A 16,927-nucleotide genomic window follows, 5' to 3' on the forward strand; every position below is an offset into this window, starting at 1 on the left:
TAAGTGAAATTCGTGTGTAGTCAACGCCTGCCCTCGTGGTGCCAGGAGGCCTTAGGCGATAGTTGCCAAGTCGTCAATAAATCACATCTCTCGCTTGTGAAGCATCAAGTAATCAGTGCCCATAGTGCTAAGCTCTCTATGCAAAACAAATTATTATAAGTCAGGTCAGGTCAAACAAGTCTATTATAACAAAAATTAAGATAACATATTTTAATATCAAGTGAACAAATTATACACAAAATAAGTATATCGTGTGTTTGTAAACAAGGGCCATTTGGAGATAGGCCCACCCCAGTACCCTCTGTGTGTGTATTCTTTCAAATAGTGTAACGTACTCAGGTAACTAGTGCACAGACACAGAAACTAGAAGCCTCCGCTGTAAGGTAACTAGTGAGAAAATGCAAGTAATGTAATCTACCAAGTGAATAAAACAAATTAAGAGTGCGACACGTGGTAGCAACACTGGCCGTCCATACAGCCTCCTCCAGGCCTGTCTCAAGTTGATAAACACCCACAGTCAGCACCAACGGCCAGCACCCATGGTCAACCCCCCCCCCCCCCCGGTCAACACCCCACCTTGTAAGACCATGCAAGACCATCACCACTGAACAGAAGTGTTCAAAAAATGGCATTGATAAAAACGTGCATAGAATGCAACATAAAGGTAGATTACCAACAGAGCTTTCAATGCCAACTCTGTTCAGCAGCCATACACAAAAAATGTGCCAACATGACTAACAATTCAAGGAGAAATGGTCCCAGTGACCACTCTGTGTACTGGCTCTGCAAAAAGAATGATGTAACTTTTTTGAAATTGATGGAAATCCTGGATAAAACTCCCGCCGAAAACAGAGAATTACTAATTTATGCCTGCATAGCAATTTCTAATGTCTTCAAACAAACTGTACATGACACCAAGGTACAACCAGCTGTGGCACAGAGCTCAGTGGCAGCGGCGCCTGAGCAGGGCGCGGAGTCGGGGATGCCTGAGCAGGGCGCGGAGTTGGGGACGCTTGAGCGGAGCGCGGAGTTGGGGACGCCTGAGCAGAGCGTGAAGTCGGGGACGCCTGAGCGCAGCGCGGAGTCGGGGACGCCTGAGCAGGGCGCGGAGTCGGGGACGCCTGAGCAGGGCGCGGAGTCGGGGACGCCTGAGTACGGCGCAGAGTCGGGGACGCCTGAGCAGGGTGCGGAGTCAAGGACGCCTGAGCAGGGCGCGGAGTCGGGGACCCCTGATCGGAGCGCGGTGTCACAGGCCCCGGAGCAGAGCGCGGTGTCACAGGCACTGGAGCAGGGCACAGTGTCGGGGACGCCGCAGCAGAGTGCGGTCCCTGGCATAGGGAAACAAACAAAACAAGGCCCCAAAATCTGTTGGTATTACAAATGGGCTACCTGTAAGCATGGGGAATCGGGAAGAACAAATGGAACATGTATATACGATCACCCTAGAAAGTGCAGAAACCTCCTCAATACAGGTAAATGTACCAAAAGCTGTGAATTCTTTCACCCAGAAATTTGCAAGAACTCTTTGGACAGGAAAGAGTGCTTCAATGCTGATTGTCCAGCTTTTCATATAAGAGGTACCAGGCGAATAAAACCGACGGACTACCACTATGAAAACAGCCACTACTCCATCGACCAGGATAATTTTTTAGCAAAAGGAGGAGGAGAAGAATGCCTAAAAATGACCAGACTCTACCACCAACTCGGTCAAATGCTAGAGAGGACGCAAACACAGTGGCCTCCTTACCAGAGCCTCAGATATTAACACCAAGTAAAGCATCCAGCACTTCCACTAACACGATAACATCATTTATATTTGCCAACATCCAGGGTTTAAAAACACGCAAATCCAACAAAGTTCACTTTATAGATGGTCTCCTTCATGAGGCAAATGCAGTGTTTGCAGCCCTAATGGAAACTCACACAAAGAACTACCTTGATGGTGAAATATGGATCTCAGAATACAATCTCTTCAGATGTGATAGGAAACACCGGCTTCAGGGTTGGGTCAGCCTCTACATCAAAGACACACTTATCTGTACTGAGCTGCTAAACATCTCAAATGATATGGTGGAAGTGCTGATAGTCAAAATAAAGATCCTAAATGTAGTTGTTGTCCTTGTATATAAGTCACCGGAGGCAAACCCTCAGCAGTTTAAAGACCAACTAATGAAAATAGAGCACTACTTGGAAAACCTCGCAAATCCCGCTCCGAACATCATCCTGCTTGGGGACTTCAACCTACGGCACCTGAAATGGAAGCACCTTGCTAATACAGTAATATCAGAAAGAATACCAGGAAGTAGCCTAAATGAATAGGCACATGCAAATGACCTGCTACGGATGTGCGATTGGTTTGCCCTAAAACAGCAAATAGTAGAACCAACTAGGAAGGAGAACACGCTGGACCTAATTTTCACTAATAATGATGAATTGATCGGGAACATAATGATTACAAATACCTGTTACTCATATCACAACTTAATTGAAGTTCTGACAACCATGGGGAATGGACCTTCAAAACCAGTCCAGATTCCCGGTGAAGGAGATTTCAGTAAATTCAACTTCAATAATAAACAGATAAACTGGGAGCAAATAAACCAGGACTTCACAGAAATAAACTGGGAAGAACAGCTAGAAAATGCAAACCTGAACCAGTGCCTGGAAAAAATAAGCTCAGTAGCACTAGAAATATGTTCAAACCGCATACCCCTAAGAAAAAAGAGAAAGAGATGCAGATTGGAACGGGAACGTCGTTCCCTATATAGGCAAAGAAAACGAATCGCGGAACAACTTGAGAGTCGCACCCTATCTCAAGAACGGCGAAGAAGGTTAGGTAGAGCAATAGAAACAATTGAACTCAAGCTACAAGAATCATACAAAACCCAGGAGAGGCAAAGAGAGCAATAGGCCATCAGTGAAATAGAGAGAAATCCGAAATATTTTTTCTCCTATGCAAAATCAACATCAAAAACCACATCTAGTATCGGGCCCCTGCGAAAGGGAGATGGAACTTTCACCGATGACAACAAAGAAATGAGCGAGTTACTGAGGAAGCAGTACGACTCTGTTTTCAGCGAGCCATTAAATAAATGCACTAAAGATTGATAACCCAAATGAATTTTTCATGGATATGATACCAACATCAAATCATATATCAGACGTTGCCCTATACCCACTAGATTTTGAAGAAGCCATAAACAGTATGCCTATGCACTCTGCACCAGGCCCGGATTCTTGGAACTCCATATTCATCAAGAACTGTAAAAAACCACTATCGCAGGCCCTTCACATTCTGTGGAGACAAAGCCTAGATACTGGCGTTATCCCTGACATACTAAAAACAGCAGAGATATCACCACTCCATAAAGGAGGAAATAAGGCAGAGGCAAAAAATTACAGACCGATAGCACTAACATCGCTCATCATAAAAAATTTTGAGAGAGTGCTAAGAAGTAAGATCACAAAATACATGGAATCACAGCATCTCCATAACCCCTGACAACATGGTTTCAGAACAGGGCGCTCTTGCCTGTTGCAGATGCTGGACCACTATGATATGGCATTAGATGCTATGGAAGACAAACAAAACGCTGATGTAATTTACACAGATTTTGCAAAAGCTTTTGATAAATGTGACCATGGTGTTATTGCACATAAAATGCGTTCAAAATGAATTACTGGGAAAATAGGCAGATGGATCTACAATTTCCTGACTAACAGAACCCAATGTGTAATAGTCAACAAAATAAAATCCAGCCCATCAACCGTGAAGAGCTCAGTCCCCCAGGGTACTGTGCTTTCTCCAGTACTTTTTCTCATCCTCATATCGGACATAGACCAGAACACAACCTACAGCACTGTATCATCCTTTGCAGATGACACTAGGATTTTCATGAGAGTTGGCAACATAGAGGACATGGCAAACCTCCAATCAGATGTAGATCAGGTCTTTCTATGGGCTACAGAAAATAATATGGTGTTTAACGAGGATAAGTTCCAGCTCATGCGCTACGGAAAAATTGAAAATATAAAAACAGAAACCACGTACAAAACTCAGGCAAATCATAACATAGAACGAAAAGGCAATGTAAAGGATCTGGGTGTACTCATGTCGGAAGACCTTACCTTTAAAGAACACAATAAAGTAGCCGTCACAACTTCAAGAAAAATGACAGGTTGGATAACAAGAACTTTTCACACTAGAGATGTTATACCGATGATGATACTTTTCAAAACGCTTGTGCTCTTTAGAGTGGAGTACTGCTGCACAATGACAGCCCCTTTCAAAGCTGGAGAAATTGCTGACCTGGAGAGCGTGCAGAGATCCTTTACTGCTAGTATCCACTCAGTAAAACATCTAAATTACTTGGACCAACTAAAGAGCCTAAATCTGTACTCCCTTGAGCACAGGCGGGAGAGATACATAATAATTTACACGTGGAAAATAATAGAGGGGCTGGTCCCAAACCTGAACACAGAAATAACATCACATGAGACCAGGAGGCATGGCAGGATGTGCAGAATACCCGCGTTGAAAAGCAGAGTTGCAACAGGTACTCTGAGAGAGAACTCTATCAACATCAGAGGCCCTAGACTGTTCATTATGCTTCCACTACACATAAGGAGCATAACTGGCCGACCCCCTCACAGTGTTTAAGAGAGAACTGGATAAGCACCTCCAAAGGATACCTGATCAACCAGGCTGTGACTCATACGTCAGGCTGCGAGCAGCCGCGTCTAACAGCCTGGTTGATCAGTCCAGCAACCAGGAGGCCTGGTCGACGACCGGGCCGTGGGGACACTAAGCCCCAGAAGCACCTCAACGTAACCTCAAGGTAACCTCCCCCCCCCCCCTTATTTTTAGGGGGATATATAGGAGTATTTAAGGAAATATAATCGAACAAGTCTGAATGGCCCCTCTAGGACTATATGCATATTTATATGTCCGGAGCTATATAGGAGATATATATATATCCTCAAAATAAAAGAGGGTGAAAAGAAATAGCCCTTATGTTTTATACATTATATTAACAAAAGTACATAGTGGCTTAAACGTAGTCATAATCTATATCCCCTCCATAATATTGTCTAACTAGAGTCCTCCTTCGTGCCCACAGGTCCGTTGTAGGGTCTTCCTCCTCCTTCTGGGATGATGATGACTCATCATCATCCAGAGGGTGAATGGGGTGTTGTGGTTCTTCTTCTCCTAGGGGGGTGCTGACGTCATAGCGTTCACTCTCACTGAAGGGTGTTGCCCTTCCTCTCCTTGTGGCTCGATGACGTCATGACTTTCACTTCCAGCGGTCACCCCTTGGGTTGAGGCGGATGGGTGGGGCTCAGGTGGCATGTCTGGATGACCATAGCCTAGGCTTTTGTATTTATTTAGGTAAAAGCGTTTATCATCAAATGCACTTAAACCCCTCTTAGTATTATGGGTGGTGGCCATTTGCCCCCTACATTCCTAATTTGGGAATATTGAAAAGTATTTACTACTCCATTACTGTGTAGGGTCTCTTTAAAATGGGTATGTGTTAAAGATCTTTGCACAGCATGGAGGATACCCTTAGCGGTAATGGAATTTGAATTGTCGTGCAACAGCAAACTATACATTTTGGGCTTAAGAGCTACAACTTCAAGGATGTCTGTCTGAAACCTCTGACTTTAAAAGTCTAAAAACACCCTTTTTAGAATGATCATACAAGGGGTGAGTTTCAGGGACGTTACTAGTATCCATCCACGACTTAGGGGTTCTTTTCCCATCTCGTTAAAGACATCTTCAGTCATTAAACTGAAGATGAAAATATCTGTATCACTGTATATCAGTGTTACGGACCCGAGTCTAGCGTCCGGGCACGGAGCGGTGACGACAACGCCATCTGTGGGTCAGCTCCTGAAACCCCCTCCAAATTGACGACGCCATCTGGTGAGGACGGGATATACCGGCAACAGGGGCTGGATTCCCGTCTTAATCAGCTCGTAACATAGCCGCTGCTGACCTCTGGTGAGGTGACGCTTAGACAGCAACGCCATCTATGGAGTGGATAGGTGGGCGTTTGTGCCTAAGCCTGTAAGTGAGGTCCCCTAGGGTGTCCCTAGTACTGATGACGTGTCTGATTACAGAGTCGACCTGGGACTGCTGAATCGGACGGTGGATCAGTCTACCCAAGGCAGCCATAGTATCTCCACGTGTTTGCTGCAGAAGCTGTGAGTCACCCCCCGGATGAACACTGTTGTGTTAGCCTGCCTGTGACGTGGCAGAACCTGGAATTGTCGTACCCGGGGCTGACTGGTGGAGAAGACTAGCCTCTGGGGTGTTGAAAGAGGAGAGTGATCAGCGGATTCACATGAGGCTCCTGCCTAGGGCTCGCAACCCTAGTATCGGTCGTGGAGTGGCCTACGCAGCGGAGCGGATTGGAACCTGCCAGCTACAGGCTGGATTTGTGGTTGAAGGCCTCCACGACGGTACACCCAGTGGGACTGTGATTTGGCTGGCCTGTGGCCAGGGTAGACTCGCCTAGAGAATCTAAGGATTCACCGTGAGGCCACTAGAAGAGAACCAGGGCTACCCCAGCAAACACAAATCATCTACACAACGTTCGCCTATCTCTTCCCATAGGTGTGGGAATGATTTGCATTGAGAATGGTGCAGGAGAGCCTTTGAGAAACTTTTACTCAAAAAATCCAAACACAAAGGTTTAATTATAGATTGTTTTTCTACAATTATTTTCTTCCAAATGTAAAACAAATAGTTTTTACATGTTTAAATATAAAATTTATGGTGTTTTTTTGTAAAATTCATTAATAAATTGTGAATGATATATATTGGCTGAGTGAAACCTTTAAAATCCATTTAGTTATAATATGAACAGAAAAAAGTAGTTTTCCAAATTTTCTAAAAATCGCTCTTTTTAACACAATTTGACTCCTTACGCATTCCACTAAACACTAATATCATGTTTAAATATATAATTTATGTATTATTCCCTAAGATAATTTATATAAATTATAAAAGTTGCTGGAAAGTGGTGAGAAAGAATCTGAAAACGTTTTGTTGTCTTATATTGGCGTGTTCTTATTAACTAGAGTGAGTAAGAGTGAGCGAGAGTGGGTAAGAGTGAGTAAGAGTGACTGAAGGTGAGTGAGAGTGCCAGAGAGTGTGTAAGTGTGAGTATAAGTAAGAGTGACTGAGAGTAAGAGTGACAGAGTGAGTAAGAGTGAGAGTAAGGGTGACAGAATGAGTAAGAGTGAGAGTAAAGTGATTGAGAGTAAGGGTGAGTATGAGAGTAAGAGTGATTGAGAGTTAGAGTGAGAGTAAGAGTGATTGAGAGTAAGAGTGATTGAGAGTAAGAGTGATTGAGAGTAAGAGTGATTGAGAGTAAGAGTGATTGGGAGTAAGAGTGATTGAGAGTAAGAGTGATTGGGAGTAAGAGTGATTGGGAGTAGGAGTTAGAATGAGAGTAGGAGTAAGAATGAGAATAAGAGTGATTGAGAGTAAGAGTGAGTAAGAGTAAGAATGAGAGTAAGAGTGATTGAGAGTAAGAGTGATTGAGAGTAAGAGTGATTGAGAGTAAGAGTGATTAGGAGTAAGAGTGATTGGGAGTAAGAGTGAGAGTAAGAGTAAGAATGAGAATAAGAGTGATTGAGAGTAAGAGTGATTGGGAGTAAGAGTAAGAGTAAGAATGAGAGTAGGAGTGATTGAGAGTAGGAGTGATTGGGAGTAGGAGTGATTGGGAGTAAGAGTGATTGAGAGTAAGAGTAATTGAGAGTAAGAGTATGAGAGTAAGAGTGAGAGAGTGAGTATGAATGGGTAAGGGTGACTGAGAGTGAGTAAGAGTGACAGAGTATGAATGACAGAGTAAGAGTGATAGAGAGTAAGAGTGACAGAGAGTAAGAGTGACAGAGAGTAAGAGTGACAGAGAGTAAGAGTGACAGAGAGTAAGAGTACAGAGAGTAAGAGTGACAGAGAGTAAGAGTGACAGAGAGTAAGAGTGACAGAGTAAGAGTGAGTAAGGATGACTGAGAGAAAGAGTGAGTAATAGTGCGTAAGAGTGATTGAGAGTTAGAGTGAGAGTAAGAGTGATTGAGAGTTAGTGAGAGTAAGAGTGATTGAGAGTAAGAGTGATTGAGAGTAAAAGTGATTGAGAGTAAGAGTGATTGAGAGTAAGAGTGATTGGGAGTAAGAGTGATTGAGAGTAAGAGTGATTGGGAGTAAGAGTGATTGAGAGTAAGAGTGATTGAGAGTAAAAGTGATTGAGAGTAAGAGTGATTGAGAGTAAGAGTGATTGGGAGTAAGAGTGATTGAGAGTAAGAGTGATTGGGAGTAAGAGTGATTGGGAGTAGGAGTAAGAATGAGAATAAGAGTGATTGAGAGTAAGAGTGAGTAAGAGTAAGAATGAGAGTAAGAGTGATTGAGAGTAAGAGTGATTGAGAGTAAGAGTGATTGAGAGTAAGAGTGATTGGGAGTAAGAGTGATTGAGAGTAAGAGTGATTGGGAGTAAGAGTGATTGGGAGTAGGAGTAAGAATGAGAATAAGAGTGATTGAGAGTAAGAGTGAGTAAGAGTAAGAATGAGAGTAAGAGTGATTGAGAGTAAGAGTGATTGAGAGTAAGAGTGATTGAGAGTAAGAGTGATTGGGAGTAAGAGTGATTGGGAGTAAGAGTAAGAGTAAGAATGAGAGTAGGAGTGATTGAGAGTAGGAGTGATTGGGAGTAGGAGTGATTGGGAGTAAGAGTGATTGAGAGTAAGAGTAATTGAGAGTAAGAGTATGAGAGTAAGAGTGAGAGAGTGAGTATGAATGGGTAAGGGTGACTGAGAGTGAGTAAGAATGACAGAGTAAGAGTGACAGAGAGTAAGAGTGACAGAGAGTAAGAGTGACAGAGAGTAAGAGTGACAGAGAGTAAGAGTGACAGAGTATGAGTGACAGAGAGTAAGAGTGACAGAGAGTAAGAGTGACAGAGAGTAAGAGTGACAGAGAGTAAGAGTGACAGAGTAAGAGTGACAGAGTAAGAGTGACAGAGAGTAAGAGTGACAGAGAGTAAGAGTGACAGAGTGTAAGAGTGACAGAGTAAGAGTGACAGAGAGTAAGAGTGACAGAGAGTAAGAGTGACAGAGAGTAAGAGTGACAGAGAGTAAGAGTGACAGAGTAAGAGTGACAGAGAGTAAAAATGACAGAGAGTAAGAGTGACAGAGAGTAAGAGTGACAGAGAGTAAGAGTGACAGAGAGTAAGAGTGACAGAGTAAGAGTGACAGAGAGTAAGAGTGACAGAGAGTAAGAGTGACAGAGAGTAAGAGTGACAGAGAGTAAGAGTGACAGAGAGTAAGAGTGACAGAGTAAGAGTGACAGAGAGTAAGAGTGACAGAGTGTAAGAGTGACAGAGTAAGAGTGACAGAGTAAGAGTGACAGAGAGTAAGAGTGACAGAGAGTAAGAGTGACAGAGTAAGAGTGACAGAGAGTAAGAGTGACAGAGAGTAAGAGTGACAGAGAGTAAGAGTGACAGAGTAAGAGAGTGAGAGTGATTATGAGAGAGTTAAGAGTGTGAGGTGTGAGAGGTAGCAGGCCAGGGAGGCAGGATGTGTGGTCACAGGCGAGGCCTAGGCCTCGTGATCTCTAATGTTGGTTTTTATATATATGTGGGATTTTTTGTCCTGTTTCAAATTATAATTATTCAGCAGGAATGTAATAAGATATTGCACAGTATTAATGTGACAATAATATATGCATTATTTCCTTGATAATCAAACTTGTTGTTCAAAGATAATATACAATTTTTGAAGGAAACATTTTGAGAGCGCGAGCTGGCAACACTGGGCTGGTGGGTGAGAGAGACATATGGTTAGTTTTGCTCAGACCTTCAGTGGTGAAGGGTGTGTCCCAGCTGGCCGCCACCAGCCGCCACCCGCCGCCACCCGCCGCCCACCACCAGCCGCCACCCGCCACCACCCACCACCAGCCGCCACCTGCCACCACCCACAACCAGCCGCCACCCGCCACCCACCACCAGCCGCCACCCGCCGCCACCCACCGCCACCCGCCACCACCCACCACCCGCCACCACCCACCACCAGCTGCCACCTGCCACCACCCACAACCAGCCGCCACCCGCCGCCACCCGCCACCCACCACCAGCCACCACCCGCCGCCACCCACCACCAGCCGCCACCCGCCGCCACCCACCACCAGCCGCCAGCCGCCGCCACCCACCACCAGCCGCCACCCACCACCAGCCGCCACCCGCCACCACCCACCGTCAGCCGCCACCCGCCACCACCCACCACCAGCCGCCACCCGCCACCACCCACCACCAGCCGCCACCCGCCACCACCAGCCGCCACCCGCCACCACCCACCACCAGCCGCCACCCGCCACCACCCGCCACCAGCCGCCACCCGCCACCAGCCACCGCCACCCACCACCGCCACTCACCACCCGCCGCCACCACCCACCACCAGCCGCCACCCGCCACCACCCACCACCAGCCGCCAGCCGCCACCCACCACCAGCCGCCACCCGCCACCACCCACCACCAGCCGCCACCCGCCACCACCCACCACCAGCCGCCACCAGCTGCCACCACCACCAGCCGCCATCACCGCCACCAGCTGCCACCACCACCAGCCGCCACCACCACCTGCCACCAGCCGCCACCACCGCCCGTTATCAGCCGTCACCGCCCGTTGCCACAGTTGCCACCGCAAGACGCCACCGCCAGCCGCCACCAGCCCCCCCCCCACCGCCGATCGTCACCACCCACCACAGCCGCCGCCGCCCGCCACCGCCCGCCACCGCCCGCCACCGCCCGCCACCACCCACCACAGCCGCCACCACCCACCACCCGCCGCCACCACCCACCACCACCCGCCGCCACCATCCACCACCACCAGCCGCCGCCGCCACCCACCACCCGCCGCCGCCGCCACCACCACCCACCACCACCGCCGCCACCACCCACCACCACCAGCCGCCGCCGCCACCACCACCCACCACCACCACCACCACCCACCACCACCGCCGCCACCACCCACCACCACCAGCCGCCGCCGCCACCACCACCCACCACCACCGCCGCCACCACCACCCACCACCACCACCGCCACCACCACCCACCACTGCCGCCACCACCCACCACCGCCAGCCGCCACCACTCATCACAGACGCCGCCACCCGCCACCGCCCGCCACCACCGCCAGACACAGCCGCCAGTGTCCGCCACCGCCGCCACTGTCCGCCACCGCCGTCACTGTCCGCCACTGTCCACCACCGCCACCACTGTCTGCCACCGCCACCACTGTCCGCCCGCCGCCACCACTGTCCGCCTGCCGCCACCACTGTCCGCCCGCCGCCACCACTGTCCGCCCGCCGCCACCACTGTCCGCCCGCCGCCACCACTGTCCGCCCGCCGCCTCCACTGTCCGCCCGCCGCCTCCACTGTCCGCCCGCCGCCGCCACTGTTCGCCCGCCGCCGCCACTGTCCGCCCGCCGCCGCCACTGTCCGCCCGCCGCCGCCACTGTCCGCCCACCGCCGCCACTGTCCGCCCGCCGCCACTGTCCACCACCGCCGCCAAAGCCGCCACGGTCCGCCCGCCGCCACTATCCGCCACAGCCGCCACTGTCCGCCCGCCGCCGCCCTGTCCGCCCGCCGCCACTATCCGCCACCGCCGCCACTGTCCGCCCGCCGCCACTGTCCACCCGCCGCCACTATCCGCCACTGCCGCCACTGTCCGCCCGCCGCCACTGTCCGCCCGCCGCCACTGTCCGCCCGCCGCCACTATCCGCCACCGCCGCCACTGTCCGCCCGCCGCCACTATCCGCCACCGCTGCTACTGTCCGCCCGCCGCCACTATCCGCCACCGCCGCCACTGTCCGCCCGCCGCCACTGTCCGCCCGCCGCCGCCCTGTCCGCCCGCCGCCACTATCCGCCACCGCCGCCACTGTCCGCCCGCCGCCACTGTCCGCCCGCCGCCACTATCCGCCACCGCCGCCACTGTCCGCCCGACGCCACTGTCCGCCCGCCGCCACTGTCCGCCCGCCGCCACTGTCCGCCCGCCGCCACTATCCGCCACCGCCGCCACTGTCCGCCACCGCCGCTACTGTCCGCCCGCCGCCACTGTCCGCCCGCCGCCGCCACTGTCCGCCTGCCGCCACTATCCGCCACCGCCGCCACTGTCCGCCACAGCCGCCACTCTCCGCCGTACAACCTCCCCTCTCTCCGTTAGTAAATAATTATAATTGTTAGTAAATAATAAAAGAAATATAAATTATTAGATTTTTTTTACCCTTAAATTGGTTTTAATATTTAAATTGAAAATAATAATATAATATAAAATATAATAAAAATAATATAATATAAAATATAATAAAAATAATATAATATAAAATATAATTTAATTTCAAGAAATTTAACTTTAAACACAAAGATGTGAAAAGGGTTCAGATTATGGGCTCAAACCTTTCATAAGAGATTCATATTGGTATATGAATGGATTATGAATGACTCATGTTAGGAATGTAAAGTTGCCACAACATCTCAAATTAGTGTTAGATACATATGTCTTGGTTATAAGTTTTGGAAACCTATTTAAGTCCACACACAATATCGTATCTGATACGATAAAACAAACGTTTCCAATACTTTCAAATACTTTCCAGATATGTTGTGGCAACCTAAAATTGTTTGCTGGGACTCGTCTTGAGCACCGTGAAACATCCTGAGTCTTCGGAAGAAGAAGAAGTTATTGTACATTAGTGTAGTCATAGTAACCGTGTTTGACTGTTTATATATTTATTTATGGTGTTGGAATAATTATATATTTAATTAATGCAGTTTTATCCCTTCCCCTTTAATTTACTTGCGTTACGGAACACACCCTTTGAAAGCCACTACTAACTTGGGGCCGGATACCCAAACTCTAATAAGATCAGAGAAGAACCCAGTTGCGACCCAAGAGGGCCGTAACAATCAGTGCTGCCCTATCTGTATAGTGCTTCTTAAGTACCCTGTACCAAAAATGGTACAAACTGTATTTAGCTAGCTCAAGAATCTTGAACCCAATGTAATTAGGGTGAGTAATTTTAATGAATGGTCTGGAACTGATGGACAATAATTTATTGTCACCTAAATGTACCATACGTTTAAAGTGAGGATTCTTCACCTCCCGTAAAAAGACCCTAGCAGAAGTCACTAGTTTGGTGTCAATGGCATAATGGGCTGGGTTCAGTAGTGTTTTACCAAAGGCACTATTAGTTAACCGGTTAAATAGTGTTTTCCTATCGTTACTGGTGGAGGCATTTCTATTGTTAACATTGGTGTTAACAAATTCCGCCAAAAAATCTGACTGGCAGAACTCGTAAATGGCGTGCATAGTCTCTACTTCAAGACCTATCTCAATAAATAGCTGTAAGAGGTTTATAGATATGAAATAATATTTTTGGGAGGAGATGATCCCCAACCAGCTTAATATTTTTTGGGGGGGAGCTTTGTAATGTTATTTGTTTCCAGAAGTCCCCTACTAAAAGGAGAGATATCCTCCATACTTATCCCCCTATGGTGTAAACATAGGGGTAGATCATCTGTTAGTCTAGCTATTTCAGGTCTTATGTGTTTGGTGTCAATTAAGAGCCAGTACCCTTTGTTAGAAGAAAATGGCTGTTCTGTCATTATCTTCCCTTCACTAACGAAGGAGGTCATCTCATCAGATGAAAACCTTCTTAGACCACCATAGGGTAATTTCTTAGCATACAACTCCCATAAAGTGAGTTGAAATCTAAAAACAGTAAGAATGAAGATCAATCCTCCTGGGGGTTAAAAGATGGGTTGACGTAGTGGTTGTTAGCTCTGACGTAACTCCTAACTGCAGTTGTAAAACCCCCTCGTATGTTTTGTGACAGGAGATTGTGTAACGTTACATCTGCACTTAACTCCAACGATATTTGCTGCTTTTCACGAAGCAGTCATAGGAGTAGCCCGGAAGGCTACAGTAATGAGTCATTTCTAATGAATAGATATCATTTAGAATTACGCTATGGTGAGTAAAAATGTCAGCTAGTAAACCAACGTTACACTTCAAATAAACAAGGAGGTAATCCTTTAATGACCTACATCCTGTTGCCTCCCATACTAATTTAGAATGCCTATATTCTTCCAAAGTGATGGTTGATTTGTTTAGGGAGCTGTAAAACATTTCAATAGGGGGGAGTGTTGCATCATTAAAGCAGGTGATTTTTGTGACATATTCATAAGGGAAAAACTGCTTACCCTCTAAGAGTAGGTGGTGACTCTCTTCGGGTAAACCTTCTATCATTGAGTGAGTGAATGTTAAGGTGCTGGCTGACTCAATGTGGGTCTTTGCTAGGGACGAAAGACTGCCTGTAATAAAAGCCAGTGAATCAAGAAATTTAAGGTTGCCTATTTCTACCTTAAGATATATAGTCCCCTGCCTCAGGAGGATATTGCTCTTAATATTTGAACCCATGGCAAACTCCCTCAAAATTAAGCCCATGTCATAAGACATATTGTGGGCAATTAGGACTAAACTCTCTATAGCATTCTTATGGCGGAGGTTGCAGTAATTACATAGTGCTCCAATATAATTGAGCTTTTCCCTAAGGTGATCATGATGTTGAACCTTGAAATTGGTGGGTGTAAATACCTCCTCACAAAACTGACAGTGTGTCTGTCTCCTAAAATGAACCATATCCTCAGGAGACATGTCTATTTCATATTTGGGCAGGTTGGATCTGATAATTTCCCATTTGGTGGCAACTCGCTCCATGAAATGTGTGACACTGTCCCCACCAAAATAAGTAAATTTATCAATGACGGAGTGGTTCCTATCAACAATTATTTAGCTGTATGCTATAGGCTTATGTTTGGCTGTTACAGAACCTAGACAATCCTCAGTGCTTAGGTAGCACTCAAAATCGAAATAAGCTATATGGGATGGGGGGGGGGGGTAACCGTTCCCTGTATTTTAAAATGAAGGGTTTCCCCTTCGTGAGGATAAATCATTTTCTGGGTGATGTCACAGGAAGAAGAGTGATTTGTCCGCTCGCTAGAATTTTGATATTCTGAAAGACAGCTTCTACAGAAGACTGTCTTTTGCTTGTGGCTGCGAGTAAAGTTCCGTAAAAAATTGTCCAAGTCTTTAATTAATAAGACTTACATGAGACTCCCCCAACAACAATAATGGTACTATGTCCGAGTACTGTCTGCTACCACGACGGCAAAGAGAGACGTTATAAGACACCGTCTGTATGTTTGTGAATTGAATACCAAAAAATGGAGAGTTTATTCCTATTCTCCAATTTAGAGATGTCCTCGCATGAGAGAGGGAAAGATAATTGCTCGTATTTGACCATTTTCCTAACCCTAGACTGAGACTCTACAAGTCTTCCTATACGTTTTCATTTCCATCCTTGTTGTGACGCCCGAAAAGCAGCAATGCATTGAATAATGCATGTTCCATTGTTTACCATTGGGGTTTGGGTTGAAGACCTCATGTCACCCCCTTAAGAAGGGGGGACAAGGCACATAATCCCCCAAAACTGACCTTACACTACCATTACAGATAACGATTTTGAGGAAATCAACATTAAATAATATAAAACCACTTCCCTCTGTTTCTGATAGGAGATCCTCCAGACGTGTAATCATATAACCCACCCAACTATCAATAAGATCGCCTACCTCCTCAAGAGTTACCAGCCTAGCAGGTGTCGTTATGAAGTGTTCCCTATAGTCATCATCTTCTGTGAGACGTTGTTTTAAGTGTTACCTTCACTTCATGGAGGATTTTGAATGATGAAGTAAAATTGCCATGACCCGCCAGAGAATTCATGTAATTCTCTATTTCATTGGTGAAAAGTTCTCTAAAGTTGCTTAGGAGACCTAGAGGATCTGTGGCAAAGGCTGGGGGGATGGAATATTCCATTCTAGTAAAGAGATCCCCCAGGGCCCCCACCCGATTAAGTGAGGGGTGTCTATAACATCCTCCCTTCTGAGGAATTTCCATCACTATCTCGATTGTTGTCATGGGGGTCTAAGACCACTAGGACCTGCCTGACGGATGTCACCACCATCATAATCATCATCATCATCACCATCATCATCATCATCACTCATCTCTTCCCCCCCATTTGCATTGGGCTGTTTATCCCCCACCACCTAAGGGGCTATTGTTACGTTGGGCTTTGGGATGAAGTTTTGGAAGGAATTTGGAATTTGGAATCCAAAGGAATTTGTTGACTTACTGCGGGCACACGGGCCACAGGGATAAGAGCCTCGTTGGACGTAGAATCGCTGTTTACCAACGTATTAGTGTGACGAGACAATCGGGATGATAGCCGACAGAGTGTATCGTGATCCAGCCTGTACTCCTCTTGACATACCCGAAAATATCCTAAGGAAACTACTCCAAGCTTGTACTAAAGAGGCACCCTTCTTGAGCCCGGATGGGCATATGTATAAGCAAGTAGATGGGGTCGCCATGGGTTCTCCCCTAGGTGTCCTGTTTGCAAACTTCTACATGGGTACCATCGAGCAAAAAGTCTTAGTCGACATGAACTTGAAACCGGCCATATACTGCAGGTATGTTGACGACATTTTTACACAGGTACCTGATGTCAGACATTTGCAGGAGCTGAAGGAGGCATTTGAGCAGAGTTCCGTGCTGCGTTTCTCTTACGAGATGGAAAAGGATGGGAAGCTGCCCTTTCTAGATGTAACAGTCATGGAAAAGAGTGGAGGTTTCCACACTGCAGTCTACACAAAGGAAACGAACATAGGAATGTGCCTAAGTGCCAACAGCGACTGCCCAGACAGGTACAAGAGGAGTGTTGTTAACGCATATGTCGACCGTGCTCTAAGCCACAGCTCAGAATGGAAGCAAGTCGACGAAGAACTCTGTAGGGTAAGGCAGGTCCTAGTCA

The sequence above is a fragment of the Procambarus clarkii genome, chromosome 71 (assembly GCF_040958095.1).
Source record: "Procambarus clarkii isolate CNS0578487 chromosome 71, FALCON_Pclarkii_2.0, whole genome shotgun sequence".
NCBI classification, from domain to species: domain Eukaryota; kingdom Metazoa; phylum Arthropoda; class Malacostraca; order Decapoda; family Cambaridae; genus Procambarus; species Procambarus clarkii.